Raw genomic sequence first — 6,298 nt, forward strand, 5'->3', positions numbered from 1 at the left:
CGCTTTTCTGATGGAGGCGAAAAGCAAAAACGCCCGTATGTTCGAGATTTCGGTGGTAAAAATGAATCCGGAGTCCCCCACTACAGCACGCCTCATTGCCTGTGTAGCGTCTGCGCGTTAAACCCCCACAATCAATCAAATCAATCCTGCGTTTAGTGCACGAGCTTGAGTAGAGGATGGTAAGACCCTCCTTGATGAATAGTAGGGGTTTTGCATAGTATTCCCCGCGCCCAATTGCTTCGGGAAAGAAGCACAACGGCATAACGGGGCTTTCTGTCTGTTTCAATACTTGTAATTAGACAGTTGATTGTGACTACATCTTTGGTACATTAATGCGAATGTGTACCTTTTCTCCGCAAACAATGAACAATAAATTAAAACGATCCTTTAACGTTTTGTTTCCTCTCATGCCTGCGGCGACAACCTGGTTACGCGGGATCTATAATTAGCAAAGCAACGTGAAACTCCCAGGAAAGAAAAATGCACCAAAATAAAGACCTAGAAGAACCATACAATAATGGGATTGGGACGTCTATTGAATTGGAATTAATTACTATGCGTAAAATTTTTGTCCTAGGCTTGTCCGCCGTGCAATCGTAACCTGCTGGAAGCAGTGCTCTCACGGTTCCAACGTTATATTCACCACCTAGGAGTCCAACAATAATACATGTGACGATGCCTTTTTAAAACTAAAGCTTTCTAGCTCTACCAGCCAGCGGTTCTTTCGTGTCGTGCGGGACAACAAACTCCCAACGCGGCGGAGGCGGCGGCGGGAAGGAGGGGGGTAGGAGGGATTCACTCACGGAGCACACTGTAGATGGCGCGGCGACTTTACCCAGCGTTCCCCGCGCAGAAGTGCCCGCTCGCCTGCGGTGGCATCGGCGGTACGGCTTCGTCGTCTGCTTTAGCGGCGGTTGTTTTTGGCCTGTTTTGGTGCAGTTTCGCGTCCATTGCGCGCTGCCTTCGCACGGCTTCATTATCGTGTTCGACAGCACCTCCAGCGTAACCCGCATCCGACGCAATTAAGTGGTCGTATGGCAAACGAACGTTAATGATTGGTTTGCAGGGCGGGAAAACAAAATGTACAAACCACATACAGACATTTGGCCGCTAGAGAAACGCTACCGTTTGTGCACTACTTGCCAGGAATGAGACTGGTCTAAATTGAATACCAATTCGTTTGAGTTTTAAGAGGTATTACAAAAGGTGAAAGTAGCAACTGGTTCTGATAAACAGCGATTGTAAAGGTTCCCTCAGCTTTCTCGCAATTCTCAAACTTGCTAAACTAACTATTTTAAATCGGTATGGGAATCACTAAGCTCACATGCCGAATTGTTTCGGTGTCTGCGCTTGTGTCGCGCGGTGGTGTAGACCCGAGCTAGCACATCAGGATGGCTAGGTTCCACTGTCTCACCCTTCGAAAGACGTTCCTCTCCACTTCTTTTCTCCCGACTTACGGCCGGGCTACAGCGGCGGCGTCCGCCGCTCCAGCCTAGCCATAGCCGACGATACTGCTGCGTTCGGGACGCCGCGAATTCCAGGTAACGGCTGGATGAATCTCTGGTTTCACTCTTTGTAGAGCGAAGTGTGTGCATTCAAATAACATCGCGGGGGGAGTTGTGCGTGTTGCTTAACGCTTTGCTTTCCAACCACCTTCACAGCATGGATTGGAGCCAATTTTTTAAATATTTGCTTGGAGATGGCGGTTGAAAAAGTATATTCTTCCATCCCTGCGGCAGTGCTGAAAATGATTCAGCTTAGGCTCCAATGCATTATATTCAAAACATATCCTTAATTATTTAGGGAGTCAGAAAAGGTACTGAGTGTCTGTTTTCTGCACTATAGGTGCGCGGTCATGGCTTTTTTCCCCGTGAAATTCGAACAGCGCGTTTCTACGTATGTGCTTACCGCATATGCAGCTGCCTTTTCACAGCACTGTTGGACAATGGGAGGCTGTACACTGAAGCGACGCGGGGAGGGAGAATACATATTTATTTATTTTATTTATTTTATTTATTTTAGTATCTTAAAGCCCGTTATGGGCATTACATAGAGGGGGGGGGGTTAATAAAAAAATCAATACTATATCACAGTTGAACTAGATTGATTGATTGTGGGGTTTAACGCGCCGACGCAACGCAGGCGATGAGGCGCGCCGTAGTGGAGGGCTCCGGATTAATTTTGACCACCTGGGGATCTTTATCGTGTCACAGTTGAACTAGGCGTAACACATAAAGTACATTGATTATTTATCGCTCTTCCTCGTGTCTTTTTTGTTTAACAGGGTATGTATCAACGCGCAAAGTTAGTAAAATGGGGTTACGTATAAAGTGCTAACAAAAGCAACGCGTAGCATCAAAAACATTCGTAGGCACATTGCAAAGCACACATACAATAAAACCAAACAATTCCTAACTTTGTTTACACTATAAGATTACACTGGACAAGTGAAACTGCAGGCAAAAATACACATTTTACAACACTTTCTTGAAAAAAGCAGTTACTAAGGCTTACTGGTCAGTATTTTGGCCAATAAATGAGTGCAACGCTGTCTGAAAGGAAGCTGTTAGGTGAACTTGGGTGAACGATACTTGCCGGGAGCAAGTTCCATTCCTTTATTGATAAACAAGGGGGAGTTCTGATACTTTTTGGTTCTAGCAAAAATCGGTCGTACCTTGTGCGCATGATCAGTTTTGGAGGAAATGTGATGAGCCGGCAAAATATTGGATGACTTGAAAGATCACTCAGAGTAGTCAAGGGAGTGGAAAAACGCAAGCGCGAAAATTTCCTACGGGTATCCAGATTAGGCGGAACAAGAGAACGTTTCAGAGCAGACACGCTTATATCACAAGAGTAGAAGCGCAAGATAAATCTTACAGCTTTGTTCTGCGCAGCTTCGAGGGAGTTAATAAAGGTCGTTTGGTGTGGATGCCAGATAAAAGAAGCATATTCTAATGCGGATCTTACTAAGGAAATGTACGCATGCAGTTTGGTATTGCTGTTAACTTGAAAGAGGTGGTGTTTAAGAAATCCAAGTTTTTTGAGGGCCTTGTTAGTTATGTATTCAATGTGAGTGCTCTAGCTGAGATCAGAAGTAAAGAATACGCCCAGACTAAGCCCATTCTTCCGCGTGGGATCGTGGTGCCACAGGACAGTGTTTGAATGCTCGGTGAAAACCGGATACCTGGCTGTTTTTGCGCGTGCTGGACGGGTAGATAGCTAGTTTGAACGATGTTGAATTGAAGATGGAGAATCAGTATCGGTGTTTTCTTCCCCGGTACGGCACAAAAATTTTCGTGAGTCGAGGCGCGCCGCTAAGAGTGACGGCTGCACGCCTGCTGTAATGCTAGTGAAGGAGACGGCATTCACCATGTGCGGCCGTGTGTGTTCTTGGTTGCTTCAGACTACCTTTGACTTGTGTAGGCTTAGCAAGACACCCACGGAAACCAGGTGAAAGATAGTCTAGCCCTTTAATGCGTCTTTGGCTCACGCAGCTGTAAAGAAGCCCAGGCAACCTGTTCGTGTGCTTTCGTTACCACTGAATGTAGACAACGCACGAGCAAACTTTGCCTGAATGGCGTGAACTCACCTGCTCTGAGGAGCTTCTTTTTTCTTTTGAGGCACAACGTACTCAAGAGACCTGTAATATGTACCATTGCTTACGCCGCTGCCAATGAACTTAGACACCAAGCACTTCCGGTAGTCCTCCATCCAGGCATGTTGTGATACCCTTAGCAGAACAAGGTCAGTTGCACCAACAAGTAGCTGGAATGGCAAATAAGGCAGATCAAAAGCAGCGATGGCGATGTCTGGTCTCAAAAGAACTTATAATAGGTTACCTAGAACTGAGCAGGGCATTAGGATATGCCACTTAAAATAACCCTTCTAATGCTTAGCATAAATGCTAAAGCCCAAAATGATGCAATTCTTCCGTGTATCCAGCTTTTCGAGATAACACGCGTGGCCTTCGAAATTAAACTGCTGCAGACCCCTCTTCAAGCATAAAAAGAACAAACCGTTTCTTGTCAGTTTTGACGCAAACTATGTGACAACTTCAGCGAGTAGTTTTGCAGAAATTAAGGGCATACACTACCTCTGTGCAATAGTTGATGAACGTGAATACCATACATAGTTTAAATTTTCCCATATAAACTGGCTGAATCCTGTCTTGACTGGATTGAAGGCGACTACATTGGAGTGACTAACGGCTATCCCCGTCCTCTGTTATACCTGCTGGTCTATTTTCTTGGCGCTTTTCCTAGAGTATCCTGTCAATAACGTTGATATTCTGACTCCGACATCGGTCTTCGTAGGCCGGGAGCTCTTCAGGAGTTTTAGCTATACGTAGCCTTCCCATAGCGTCAGTAGAATAAAAATAAAATACCCTGCATGCCTGGAACTTGTGGGAACGCGACCTTAGCGCGTTCCCTTTGGTTCGGCTTCGTCACGCCGCTTGCTCCTCGCGGGAACTTGCTCGGCGAGACATCGGCGAGGGGGATCTACCTCCTCGCCGAACGAGTGTCTTGGGGGCCGGCGAGCACGCGCGGGAGGCGGGCTGTGCGGGGGGAGTTGGAGCTCGGGAAGCGAGGCGAGAGGACGTGCCTAGCGACCTCCTTCCTTCGAGGATCGGGCAAAAAGGAGGGCGACAATGGCTGCCATCGGCGTCCCAGCGAGGCAAACGCGAGCGCGCTGAGGCGCCCCCGGAGATGACTGTTGTCGCGGTGAGTCGAACCTCTCGATTCCCTTAAATTGCCCGGGCGAGGAACTAGATCCTTGCCGCCAACCAGATAGCCTGCATGCTCTTTGGATGTTTATTATTCGGTAATAAATGTCAATGAGCGAAAACACTTGTCGCTTCCTTTGTTCCGGTGAGCCACGGCCCGCCGCGGCTGGCGCGGCACAGCGCGCAGCCGCGGGGTGGGAGATAGCTTGCTAGCGGGGCGAAACGAGAAGACAAAGACTGATTAGTCTCTCTCGTCGCCGGTTTTGCTATTGCAGGGAAAAGTAAACCAATCTACTTTAACCCCTCTATAACCCCACAAACTTCATGGCGTGAGTGGTTTACAAACACAAGGCCCTCTGGTCGTGTTTTTTTTTTTCACTCACAACAAGTACTGTCATTCCCCGTATGTACAGCATCGCGGTAAAACCATTACTCCTTTACTCGTAAGAGGACCAGGACACCAACTGAACGTATTTTTATGCCTTAAAGGGACACTGAGGTGATTTGTAAACACTGCGGGATTACTAGCGCAAATTGTAGTCCAGAGTCCATAGACCTTTTTTCGACCACTCTGAGTGTGTTTACGCGCATTTATTTACTAGAACAAGTAATTCGAAAATGCTGTCGTCCTCTCTGCATCCTCGCCCATTTTCTGTGACGTTTTCGTGTGACGTCAGGAGGAAATGACTTGGATTGACTGCGCTACTGCACGGCTCGCCGACCTCCCGAAAGAGCCAGTCGGCCCAGCGTTTAGTCCGCCGGCCGCCGACGGGTCGTCGCAATTCGTTCGCTTAGTTGAAACTAAGCCACGACACGTTTGTGAATGGAACAATGTGCCTTTCTTTACTTTGTTAGTTTGTACACTGTATCAAGCTCCAAGTTCAGGTCGCTCCACACAAGCGCTCCACACAAGCCCATGCGACCCTTCGCTGACTGGTACGCTAGTAGGAAAATCTGAGGCCACTTGAAGTCGGGAGAATAGTCAGCCAAGTCAATATAGGTACTAAGGAAAAAAAATCAACTGACACGTTTACCGTACACCGTAAAACTCTGGAGCGGGAAACACTTTTTTGCGCTTGGTGAACAAGCACAGCGGTCAGCAGCACGACTACGCATCTGCGAACGCTTTTCTGTCTAAGAAATGCAATTGCTAGACGTGAGATATTGTGGAAATTTGGTGGACACTTACTGCACGAGCGCCATACAACAAATAGTCCCCTAAGGTGCTTGAAATGCTAAAACTAAATAAACGCGTAAACTGGTTATACATTACATACCTTATATTCCCGGGCGCCGGCAGCGGCTGGCCCATGGCCGAGTATTCTTGAGCGCTATGTTATTCTCCAAGTCGCAAGTTCGAATCCCCGAGAGTACATTGTTTTTTCTTCTTTTTTCGTAAGTTTATTTTTTCGTTTTCTGCCAATGTTTTTTATACTGAGTTCACCATTTTTGGGCCGTAATGTTCGTTGCTCCACGAGCGAGTTCGCAAAAAGCGCGCAGACCGATACTGACGCGCTAGAAAGTTCTCGTTGGCGTGCTGCTGCCATAAGCACGGACTGATTGCGGGCAGTGGGC

The sequence above is a fragment of the Haemaphysalis longicornis genome, unplaced genomic scaffold, assembly GCF_048455015.1.
Source record: "Haemaphysalis longicornis isolate Haplotype H1 unplaced genomic scaffold, Haemaphysalis longicornis Haplotype H1 scaffold_1, whole genome shotgun sequence".
Lineage (NCBI taxonomy): Eukaryota > Metazoa > Arthropoda > Arachnida > Ixodida > Ixodidae > Haemaphysalis > Haemaphysalis longicornis.